At 44.4% G+C, this 11,553-nt stretch overlaps 1 long non-coding RNA gene across 2 annotated transcripts in view; it reads left to right on the top strand.

Moving 5' to 3' along the window:
- LOC128852653 (uncharacterized) overlaps positions 1-11,553 on the top strand; it is a 77,685-nt gene that overhangs the window by 27,404 nt on the left and 38,728 nt on the right. For both annotated transcript variants that reach the window (XR_008450619.1, XR_008450620.1), the window contains exons 9-11: positions 124-197; positions 8,389-8,514; positions 8,615-8,712. This is a non-coding gene — a long non-coding RNA (uncharacterized LOC128852653). The remainder of the gene's footprint in view (positions 1-123; positions 198-8,388; positions 8,515-8,614; positions 8,713-11,553) is intronic.

Here is an 11,553-nt window from a genome sequence, read left to right on the forward strand (position 1 = left end):
TTGACCTGAGTACTCAATCCTTCTCTCTAGGTATGTCAAACGTCAATTAAAACTCCATAATTATGTTTTTAAAGATTTTTTCATCATAGTATGACCTTTCCCACTTCCTGTTTGCAATTCTAGACACTGACTGCTGCAGTGAAAAAGAGCAGTCCTCGATACACCAACAGGAGAGTCCTGCTTTCGAATGGAAAGAGGTAATGCTATGGAAAACGTATTGTGTAAGTGCAGCTATGCAGTCGATATGGAAACAAGTTACTGACTCTTGTATATGCTTTATCTAATTTGTCTTTTATAATTTGCTCAACAAACTGAGCTGAATAGAATTGGTCATGCAAAATCTTATTCACTGACTCGTCATTGTTAGCTTCAACAGGAGAAACTCTGTAAGGAGCATTCTACTTCTTTCTGGTGGTAGTTGCCAGTGCCACTCGTAGTCTGGATGATAAATGTCCATGGTAGAAAGAGTCTACACGAGACTCCAGCTGCTGTTCATAAGAGCATTAATATATGTATTTTAGCATGTTGTTTCATTTGCAATCCTCTCCTCTCTGCCCCCTCCGAGAACTGTCTAACCTTGAAGTAAGAACTTTAATTACAAGAAAAAACAGGTTTTCAGGCATCAGTTTATCTCTGCAATTACTCTGCTCCCATGTGATGGATTTATTTTGAAATAGTGATTCCTTGTATTAGATTTGAACTATTCAGGGGATTTTTGAAGAGGGGAACAGAATCTCTATTTTTACCAGAGTTATGTTGTAAGAAATTATTAAAATATATATATATATTCTTCTGTGTTCTAAAAACTAGTCAAGTATCTGCATAACAGAGATATCGGGAACTCTGTCAACTCAAGCAGCTTTAGAACAGAAGAATCCATCTAGGACATGCATGAAGTTGTAGTCAATAAGTCGAAGTCTAGTTCTTGCACTGATTGCTGAATATCTTTCACATGATGATTGGAGGGATGGTTTGGGATAGAACAGCCCAGAACAGAAAACCTGAAAGCATCCATCTTTCTGCTGAACAGCTCTGCCAGGTTGTTCATGCACCTCCACTGACAATTTTTTTCCAAACACTAACTGTGGTGAAAGGTTTTCAAGATATTTTCACTAGCCCTAAGTTCACCTTTTGGTGCAATTTTGTTAAAAAATATTTGTCTTTGCATGTATTAAGACAGAGTCTGAGGATTTGGCCTACTTTGGGAGCTCAGTGTCCCTTTATGTGAATCCGTTGTTCTGCTGAAGGACAAATGGAGCACGTAAGTCCCTGAGATGTCCACAGTAATAAAGGAGGGGAGCAGTGGTTGGTGTGGCAGGGCTAGGCCACTGAAAGTTGACCGAAGGCACCTTTCTGCCGTGCACTGGGCAATTTGCCTCGCCACCCAGCTGCTGAGGAGGCTCTCTCTTCTGTCAGTACGCTTTCCTCTGCCACCTTCACAGGCAGCCTTGTCCTCCTGAATACAGTAAGTTTTCACCAAGTAATAATGTTCCCAGGATGGTCTCGCATTGTTTGTATTACAAAGAGCTCCACTGTGGAATGTGCTCCCCTCCCAAATGTGCGTATCTCCTCCAGTGTCAGCTCTTACTGTGAAAACAAAAGCAGATGTTCTTGCCCATTTGGGATGGCTTTATGCAAGAGGAGGCATGGAGGAATTCCCATGCTGGAACGGACATCCCCTATTGATTCTGAGAGCTTCTTTGATGCTGGCCGCCCCAGTGCCTGCTTTGCCAGGTCTGCCTGGGTCTCACTGGTGATCTTGGACACCAGTGTGACTTCTCTGATCCCGTGCACGTCTGCAGCAGGAACGGGACATGCATTGCCCATGTCCTGACCACAGGGCCATCTGCCAGTTCATTAAATACTTTCAAGAATGACAGCCTCCTGCAATCCTTCCCACCTCATAATATCTGCCACAAATGTTACCCTGTTTTGATGTATTTCATTCCTCACAGCACAGCTAACAACTACTCTAGGGCACTTCTCACTCCCTATAAAGTTGTTTTCAGTGTGGTGACATTCAGGATGTCCTTAGGATGGGGAGGGACAGGCAGCACCTCACTCTCATGGCTCTTCTGGGAGCTGTGTTCTTCAGGTCCATAGCTCCATCCCTACAACAACTGGGTGGACATCTCTGAAGGACAGCACACCACAGGAAAAGTGCTTCTTCAGAGATTCAGTTTAAAGTGGTCTTTCTAGAAGGGAATGTAACTGTGTTGGCAGTTGGCAAAGGAAGGCAGTGCTATGTGGATATTGGAAGCTCTGGAATAATGTTCTTTATGAGATGGGTGTGCTTATCCAGAATTATCTTAAGCTGACTTTCAGCTTGTGCTCACCTTGATCTTAAGTTATAGCGAAGGAATTTACCCTGTTGAAACACAGACAGGAGCTGCTGATGCTGTGTACAAAACTTATTCCATCTGCTTTCTGGCCCCATTTGTTCAACTGGAGAATGGCATTGATTCACATAAACTCAATGTCAAACACAAATGAAGGACTGGGTTTCAAATTTCAAATGTGAAATAATTAGAACTAACAGGCTGTGCTTGATTCAAAAGCAGAGAAGTCTCTGCAGGACAGTTCAACTCAGGTGTTGAATAATGAACTCACTGAAAAAAATAATAGCTTTCCATAGAAAATTTACAGACAGGAAAACGAGGCAGTTTCTTTCTGAATAAATGACTGCTCAGTTTCAGCATCAGTCTAACGTTTTAATGGACCGAATTTATACATGTAAGTGTCACTTACTGAAATGCACATATTTAAAGAAAACAATACTATGATTAAATTTTGTGTAATGCTTTATAAGGAGCATGAATAGATTAAAACAAATTAGTGTGAAAGGAAAATGATTGTATGTAATAACGTGGTTCTTCATTTTAAAAATGCATTTTTAATGATTCTCAGTTCAATTCCTCCATGTTCACTTTGTGCAGGAGATCTGTTTCTATGATGTGTGTTGTCTGAATGAGCAATACAATTTAAAAATGCTGGTTTCTGACTGATACTCATATGAAATGCTCCTGATCTTTGCCCTCCTGGAGTTGTATTGCAGTAATTATTCAATCACATAGGAGAAGTTTTACCATTGTATTTAGATTAATTTTGAATCAGTTGTACTACAACTATAATTGTATCTGAACGGTGTAATAGAATTTCCTTAATTATGACTAGCAGGAGAATTGCAATCAAGGAGGGCTGTCGCAGAGCAGAAGGTTGTCCTGACAATCTCGGGTGACCAAGAGTATGACACAGGCTGTATGTGTCCCCATGCCATGCCTTCATCTGTACCCCTCTTTTGAAACCTGTCAGAGGCTTTGCAGCAGCGGGGCTACCACAGTGGCCAGGGCAACGGTTCCTTGCATGTGGAACATCCTGGGGAGAAAGGAGAGTGGTGCTGCAGGAGCTCACTGGGAGTACTGCTTTCCTGAATGTCTAGGCTTCCTCTATTTGCAGCAGTGAATACCCCTGTGGACTGTGTATACTGGGGGTGTTTTAGTTGTTTTTCAGTTAATTCAGTGACTCCAGCTTTATCTGTAACATAATCAGTGCTGTTCAGTGCCAGAATGTGAGGAGAGGGCCTTCAGAGACAGAATCATAGAATCATAGAATTGTTTGGTTGGAAAAGACCTTTGAGGTCATCAGGTCCAACCGTACCTGTCCACTGCTGAACCATATCCTTGAGCACCTCACCTACCTGTCTTTTAAAATGCTCCAGGAGTGGGCACTCAACTGCTTCCCTGGGTAGATATCCCTTGTACTTGGATATTTCAGTACTTGGAAATGTGCCACCTCATATCCAATGTCTCCAACACCATAATATTTCATTAAATAAGAACAAACTCAAAAGTCAGGCTAATTTGACAGTTTGGCGTTACATTGGTATGAGATTAAGCGGAAAGGTTGGTGTGAAGGAGGAGGTGGGGCAACACAAAACCTTGCAGCGTGATGCTGTGGGAAGTCGGCAGGAAAAAAAAAACCTCATGTATAGGATTGTTTAGTAGAAAGCCTTTCTGTAATCTGCATTTCCTTGTATTTCATGATGCTAAGATAAAGGATAATATAGGGATGTCCCTGCTCTCATTTCAATGATGCAAAGAATATTTTAATCATCCCAGGCATTGTGTTGGCTTTTTGGTCTGGGTGGAACATAGCCAGTTTCCTCTGGCTTTAGTAACAATATTCTCTAATTTTTAAATCCTGGGAACAAAGTGCTCTACATCCTGTTGGCTCTCAAGCTGGTGTGTGTTGTAATCTTGTCACCTCAGTGAAGGTACCAGTCTGACTGTTTGATTTGTGGTGGTACAAGACCAGGTTGAAGCCTGGGGCTTGGCCAAAGTAGGTTGGGTCAAGTTCACACCTAATGGGTACTCAAGAAGTCATAAATGTTTCTCAGAAAGCCTATCCCTTGGAAAGATTTCTCCAGGATAACGTATATTTGAGAGAGGGTTTTGTGTTGCTACATCTCCACACAAATGAGAAGTATTACTGCTATCATTCATTCTTCCTTGGCGTTTAACCCAATAGTTTCACCAGAGCCATCATTTATCAATTGCTGAGAGCGCTCTGGGATATAGATGGTATGAATCAAACACAGCAATGACTGAGGTAGGGCTGGCTGGGCTGGAAAGCTGAGAGAGAAGCAGTTTCCAAGGAGGCATGAGGTATGTGAGGAGCCAACTGTTTGTAAGAAAATCTCTTTAGCAGCTGGAGGGTGTAATCCGAACAGCACTTCCAAATTTAGTAGAGGCTTCCAGACCCATGATTTGAACCCAGCTATACATTTGGGGAAAGGCACCCACTTTGTGTGACTTGGCAAAATCCATTTGGATGGCCCTGCTCTCGGCAGACCACACAGAGCCTTTGTTGAGGGGCTAAATTAATCTCTGTATTGGACAGCTTTGAGCAGTGCAAGGAAGAGGAAAACGTCTTATTGTTTTTTGCCCCTCAGTATTGTGTTGGTACCAAATTTTCTGTCCTAACTGGAGTGAGACTGTGACACCTCTCCTCTGTCCAAGCAGAACTTCCCTTCATGTGACATCCATCAGCAGCGATATTTCTGATGCAAAGCAGTACTCAACTGTAAGGAAGGAATTAATCAGTCCATCCTGGCTCTCAAATATGCTGAATGCACCACAGCTTCCACTGATGTTAGGGGTTGCCAGGCCTCAGAAGCCTCAAAAATGTCTAATTTTTTCACAGCAAGCCTGTGGGCCAGCCAGCAAGGCTCAACCCATCCAGTCTTGGCTGTTTCAGGACGCACACCAGCAAGAAGGCCCCCAGGCAGGGTAGCCTTGTTTTTGTCTAGCTCCAGTATAAAATACTCTCTTGTCATCAGCTAGTTAGGACACTCGTATTTACCAGCCATGTGTGTGGCTCCTGACGGTAGCTAGACAGACGCAGACATCCTTTCACATGCAGCAGTATTGTACCAACTGTGCAAAACTGGCCGCTTTCTGATTTTGCTGTTTTTTCTGGGTCTTGCATGTATATTTATTTTATTCTTTAGCCATGGGAAATCATCTCTGTAGAGATGCTGCCCACACTGCCACCTTGACTGGATAAAAGAGAAGTGAAAAATACAGTGAGCTAAAAGGATTTTCCCTGACCCACCCATTCCTCATGGAATGCAAACCCAAGTGCTTGCTGCACAAAGTTGCATTTTTTGTGATATTAATGGGATTCTAACCATGTTTCTGAGCTGGGACAGAGGCAGGGGCAGTGCCTGCACCAGGCAGGGATGGGCACATGGAATGTGCTTTATAGAAACCGTGGCTGATGGGTCACACTACCAGAAGGATTGCAGAGATAAAAGGAGATAGCTCATCTACCCTGAGCTTTTCTGTGGCTTGGGTATATTTTGTTGCTGAATTGGACTTTTCATTTACTAGTTACAAATTTTACATGCCATTTTAATAGTCTGCATTGTAACTATTTAAAGCTGGGCATTAAACAGGCCCAGACACTGTTAACAATCTGCATGTTATGATATATTTTTTGGTAATTGGTTGTTATAGCATCAGCTATTAAGAATTTATTACTGGTGCATTTTAGGTGGTGCTTTACAGTCATTTTATTACAGCCATCCAGCAGTCATTACATAAATATGCATCAAGAGCAAGAACCTCAGTGTAAGGTGACCCGAAAGGCTTTTACCTGCCAAGAGCAGAGTTCAGGCCCTCAGGTGGCAATGATGTCACCAGCACAGGCAGGGAAACACAAACATTTAAAGCTGTGCAGGGAGCTGTGTTCCACCCGACACTAGGTGTTCGTGAGGTCATCAGCTGGAGCGCGAGCACTGCAGAGCTCTAAGGACCTGAACTTGGCTCTTGGCAAGCAAGCAAAGGGAAATCAGCTCCCCTCCAGCCTTAATCCTAGGGTTTTTGGTTGTAAGCACAAAAGTTCAGCTGCAAAATTGGGCCCTCTGGAGCCCCTTGGTACTCCTGTGCTCTCAGCTGCCAAATGCATCCTGATACCCATTAACCCAGCCTGGTCGGGTGGAGAATTAGACACACTGCGTATGACCCCAATCATGACAGTAGCTGGTCCAAAATGCATCTGCCACATCTCCACGATATTTAAGCACACCCATATCTGAGAGTCCCTCTGCCTCCTCGCCAGGCTACCACTCCTTGATCAAACGTCGTTGCTAGTTTTTGCTGCGATGGACTGCAGCCATCGGACTTGGCCAATGGTCAGTTCTGACAGTCTGTAACTCCTTCCTTCATTCACTACTGATGTTTTTCACCCCATCTTGAGGAAACAAAAATCCCGGTCTACATTATTATAGCACTAAACGGCTCTTAGATGTATGACATTCATGATATCCCCCTTGCTATCCTTGTGCCCCCACTTGAAGGACAAGCTTGCCTCAAATTCAGTTCTTCCTGTGCGTAAGGCTGGCTCTTCTCCTGCGCACAAGGACAGGCTGAGAGAGCTGGGGTTGTTCAGCCTGGAGAAGAGAAGGCTCCAAGGAGACCTTATAGCAGCCTTGCAGTACCTGAAGTACAGGAAAGCTGGAGAGGGCCTTTTCACAAAGGCATGTAGTGATAGGACTAGGGAGAATGGATATAAATTGGAGTGGGGAACACTTAGACTACGCATTAGGAAGAAATTCTTTGTGATGAGGGTGATGGGGCACTGGAACAGGTTGCCCAGGGAAGTTGTGGATGCCCTCTCCCTGGAAGTGTTCAAGGCCAGGATGGATGGGACCTTGAGCAGCCTGGTATAGTGGGAGATGTCCCTGCCTGTGGCAGGATTTGAAACTGCATGATCTTTAAGGTCTGTTCCAATCCAAACCATTCTATGATTCTATGGTTCTTATATCACTTTATCTCTATGGCCTCCAGCAATTACTTGCCCGAGGTGAAAGCCAGTATACCCTGAATGCATTTTCTGCATTTTCTTCCTGAAGAACCCTCAGAAGATTACTGAAAAATGGGATGAAACATTTTTGAAAGAACAGGCTGGCAAGTTGTTGCAGGTTGCTGTAAATTGGGAGTAATGGGTGGTGCTTTGATTTCTTCTGGGGCTGCCAGTAACTGGGTGGCTTGTCTGGCTGACACTGGTGTTTTGGTACAACCACTCCAAAGCCTTCACCCTCCCTGAACAACACAAATCCAAGTTGCTGTTTCACGACTTTTAGTAGTGCTTTACCAATATTTGCAGCCTGCTGTTGCAGCAAGCGTGAGGTGCTCTCATTACTGGCTGTTGTTAGTACAGCGTGACCCTGCAGAGAGGCTCGAGCTTGGGTTTATTCACAAATTGCCTGATATGCGCTGAATCTCTTCCTCTGAAGCAGAACCAGTGGGCTGGAGGCTCCCGTCTGCAGTGATGCATTTCAGCCTTAGCCCTGTCACTACATGGGAGGCAGAGCTCAGTGCTGCACACCACAGAGCACGTTCTCTTGCTCCCTCTCTGTGGCTGCTTGGGATGAAATGGCAATGCCAAGCAGTTCTATTACTACATCTTTTGCATACTGTCTACTTTGTAAGGGGTGTCAATCCAGGCATCTCACTTCCAGCTGAACACAACATGAGACAGGTTTCTGGGTGTGCTGAATCCAGCTTACTGGAAGAAGGACAAAGTGTCGCTTGGCTGTTGGTTCCGGTCTCTCAGCCATGGTTTTTCTCTTCATGCTTACTCCCTGTTGTATACTCTTAATCCAGCCTGATCTAATTTTCCCATATCACCCTCAAGATGATCCAAGGCAGAAGTCATGTTTGTTTCTTGCTTCCTCAATGTTTAGAGGTCCAAGATTTCCTGTGCTGTTCCTTGCACAGGACCTCAGCTGTCCCTTAGGCTGGTGTCCCCAGTGGAGTTTAGGAGGCCACACCTGAAGGTGAATGAGGCTGCTTTAACAAAAACTAATACAGACGTGTCCTCCAGCCCAGCGCTGAAAACACCGGGCTTCAGAATTCAAAGAATCTCATTACAAATGAATGGATTCTGCCCCCAGGATTTAACCAAACAGATGGCACAATGCAAAAGCCCTTCTCCCTGTCACTAGCTCTGGTATGTTCTTCTATTTTAAAAACAATATATTGGGGGTCTGTTCTGTTTGGGGGCATTGACAGTTTCACTGCTTTTTTCCTTGCCTTGTGTTCTCTAACAGGTACCCACCTTACAGGAGGCAGCAGGCACATATCCCTGCGCTGGCATAGCAGGGGGCCTGAACAACCTGCGAGGAAGGAAGATGGGAAACAGCAGGAGGTAGGCAGCCACGGTTCCCTGGTGCTTCCTGAGCACTGGAATGCGTTTTATAGCTGTTATCACAGTGAGAATGTGAGGGAAGGCACTGCTGTTCCTACCACACAGGTAGAGACAGTGAAGTTAAGTTGGATGATTTTTCTGCATCTCTCCACAAGTCTGAGCTGGGAGGCAGCCCAAAGGCAGAGTGCTAACGAACGCTGGGTAGAGTCCCCCTTGGGTGTAACTTGGGTCACAAGCTGTGCCCACCTCTAGTGAGCCAAGGGTGGGTTACATCATAAGGTGAAAGTCCTGGTCAGCTTTGGATTTCCATGCTGGAGGGCGAAGTTTCCTAGGAGTACTTTGGCATATTTTGGCTTTGGTTCTCTAAATAGAATTCAGAACATGCCAAATTGAACCGAGAGGACAGAAACCCTACATCTTCCACACTGTGCTGCTGATACCCTTCTTTCCATATTTGTAAAGTATTTCTTTAGAGATATCCTTAAAAAGTATAGCACAATCCCTCATTAAATGTGGTGACATTTTGGCTTAAAGCACCCATGCTGTCTTTCTATGTTTCTTCATCATTCCTGCTTTCACCCCAGCTAGAAAGATCCAAGACTTTCTAATAGTGTGACAGCCGTGGCAGGGCTCAGAGAGGCTTTGGAGGCTGGTTCCAGTAGCCTGTGTTTCTCACCAGTGTCTTCTGGCTAAAAGATAAAACACCAAGCTGATAGCAAGCTCCTGTTGCCCAGGTTTCTGGCTACAGATCTGGGAAGGATAAACACTTCCTTAAGCTCTGTGAGATCGAAACAGAACAAGAGAAAGGAATGGAAATCCGTTCACAATGCAATGGCTAGAAGCAGTCCAGCTGTTCTGTTTTATTCCCACCATGAGAACCTTGGTCAGTCCCAGTGCGAGCTTGGCCACCTGTCAAATCAGGTTTGGGAACTAAAGCTTATTGGAATTTGACACACTTTTGTCTTGGAGCACTCTGGTGTGGATCAATACAAACTCCTCCCATCGCAGTGACACAACACATATGCTGCCAGTGCAGTCCCAGATGCCTCTCATAAATCATTAAAATACTGGCCCGTTCTAATCCGACCCTTTGGGGTATAACGTAATATACTGCTTGAGAACGAGAAACAATAAATCACGTTAATACAGAGAGCAGGCTGAGACTGAACAGAGCTGAGGTTTGCTTGCTGATGTTTGTATAGTTTAAGAGATGCAACAGGAGATGAAATCCCCAGTCAGCTAAGCAAATTGCTTTCTTCTCATTGTAAAACCTCGCTACTAAGTCTGCTGAAGGGAAGGAAAAATAAGAACTCATCCTATTCTGCTGCACAGCTGATTTGAGGTCTAGAATTTCTCAGCAGTTGTATTAGCTCTTGGGATTACAGGTATTTCTAATAATTTGTCCTTTAGGTTAACTCCTGCTATATTTCTAAAACAAACTAGCAGTTAAAAATGCATGCCCCCTAATGTCGTAGATCAGCTCATACAAAAAGAATAGAACTCATTGTCTTGTAAAGATGGAAACAAATGAACCACTAGCAAGAATGATTTTAAGCTGAAAGAGGGCAGATTTAGATTAGATATTATGAAAAAAATGTTTTCCTGTGAGAGTGGGGGGACACTGGCCCAAGTTGCCCAGAGAAGTCGTGGCTGCCCCATCCCTGGAGGTGTTCAAGACCAGATTGGATGGGCCTTTGAGCACCCTGACCCAGTGGGAGGTGTCCCTGCCCATGGCAGGGGGTGGAACTGGATGGGCTTTGAGGTCCCTTCCAACCCAAACCACTGCAGGATTCTGTTAATGCAAACCACTAACCCAGAAAGTCACCATAAACCAGTGAACAAAGCCTCTGTGAGACACTGGCAGTAAATAAAAGAGGTAGCGAAAAGCAGGGCAGTAAATAACATGGTGAACAGAGTGGGACTTGGCCTGTTTGAACGATTCACCAGTCTCTCCAAACCAGGTGCATACATGGGGTGAGGTGGATTGATACTGTGTTTTATTTCTAATTAGACCTAAAGCAAGTCTGAATTTGTTTTAAGCCTGGTGGAGAAATAGCAGAAACACAGACAGAGGCACAATAATCAGTTCCATCGGAGGTGCAGCACAGCTTGTTGCGGGAACTTAATGAAGATTTGTTGGTCAACAACTGTCTCCCAAGCTGCTTAACGTGCTCTCCGTTTAATTTGCTCAGCTACTGTAGTAAATTTGAAGCCCCCAGGTCAGACTCTGCTTTTGTGGCTCTCATCATCTCTGCAGTGTCAGCAGGAAGCACGAAGTGAAGACTTAGAGCCTGGACTCAAGCAATGTACATTTCTCCTAATGAAACCCAAAGCCAGGTGAATTTTTTGGGAGAGAGGAAACAGGATATGGAGTCTCTTTGGGAGTGGGGATGTTCATAACACTCAGAACCTTGGCCTGCGTTTCTGTTCTCCTCCCTTACTGTTCCACAAAGGCTTGTAGCATTTTGAGACAAACTTGGATCCGTCATATGTTGTGAGACAACCTGCTGGGAAATTTGGTGATTCCTGCACCGCCGGGCAGAGGAAACCTGTGCTTCTGCTTTGTGTTTTTAGGAAACTAGGAAGATGGAATTCAAAATAAAACACAGCAGATGGGAATCTCACAGAGACAGACATAGGGAAATGTTTAGACAAGATTTGTCCTCAGTCCTTGAGCTTGGGAATTAGCAACTAAACCGTAGAGAGCCTTTGGAAGACAATGAAATGCATTTCGGCTTCAAATACAGTTCCTTTAGAGTGCAATGAGAGTTGTGCACGTGAATCTAAAGGCAAAATGTAGCCAGCGGTGAGGGGAATAGATGTAACGTGAGAAACTCTCCT

This window comes from Cuculus canorus, chromosome 7 (assembly GCF_017976375.1).
Source record: "Cuculus canorus isolate bCucCan1 chromosome 7, bCucCan1.pri, whole genome shotgun sequence".
In the NCBI taxonomy this organism is placed as follows: domain Eukaryota; kingdom Metazoa; phylum Chordata; class Aves; order Cuculiformes; family Cuculidae; genus Cuculus; species Cuculus canorus.